Source organism: Carlito syrichta, unplaced genomic scaffold (genome assembly GCF_000164805.1).
Source record: "Carlito syrichta isolate Samal-C Ts95f unplaced genomic scaffold, Tarsius_syrichta-2.0.1 Scaffold316722, whole genome shotgun sequence".
Classification (NCBI taxonomy): domain Eukaryota; kingdom Metazoa; phylum Chordata; class Mammalia; order Primates; family Tarsiidae; genus Carlito; species Carlito syrichta.
In genome coordinates, this window is record NW_007260818.1 from 1 (window position 1) to 859 (window position 859).

At 52.0% G+C, this 859-nt stretch overlaps 1 pseudogene; it reads left to right on the top strand.

Annotated features, from left to right (window-relative positions):
- Positions 1-5: 5 nt before the first annotated feature.
- LOC110594633 overlaps positions 6-859 on the top strand; it is a 2,543-nt pseudogene continuing 1,689 nt past the window's right edge.

Genomic DNA, 859 nt, shown 5'->3' on the forward strand with positions numbered 1-859 from the left:
CGGCTCAGGCCCAAACCCAGGTCCATCTCCAATCTTCTTTCCCAATCCTTCCACCTCCTCCTCCACCCTGGTTTAAGGACTACAATGTATCTCATCCTATGTCTCAGAAGAAGCCACAACCTCATGTCCCAACTGAAACCCGACACCCAGAGTGGCCCCTGTGGAGTAAGCAGCTAGAAAGCTGGGGAGCTTGGCCCTCTGGGGCCCAGAGGTCTCAGGACATGTTCAGTGTCACACCTGACCTTTCCCAGGAGATCTTGACCTCTTTTCTTCCCGAGAACTTCCCAATCAGCTCTGAGCTCTGGAAGCAACTGGAGCAGCACATCCAAAAGTGGCTCGTTCAACACCACTGTGACCTGGGAAGGATCCAAGGGTCTCTGGAACAGATGCAGCTCCAAGATGCATTAGCAGAGCCATGTCAGGCAAAGGGTAAAGACAGACCCTTATGATCTTCTCTGTCTCGGGGTGAAAGCAGCAAGGATGTACAGAGGGTAAATTTCCAGCTAGAGAAGGAAACAGGCACAAACCTGGGGTACATTCTGGGGAAAACCCCGAAGTATCTGTCCAGGGGTGTGGAAAGCTCCCAAGCAAAGGTTCTGGGACTGAACTCAGATGAGTCAGAAAGGGACTTGGTGAGGCCCTCAAGGATTGACTCCAGAAAGGATTTACTGTGAAGCATAGACAAGGCACGTCTACAAAGCCCCCTGAAAGTCCATCTGGGCACGAAGTTGGGTCAGATCAACCAGGGTTTGATCCCTCTGTGTGTGCGTTGATCCAGGCTTGCTGCCAACCAGGCTTTTTCCAGGTCTGACACCCACGTGGAGACTGGAAGTCTAGGACTCTCAAAAAGTGTGGAAAC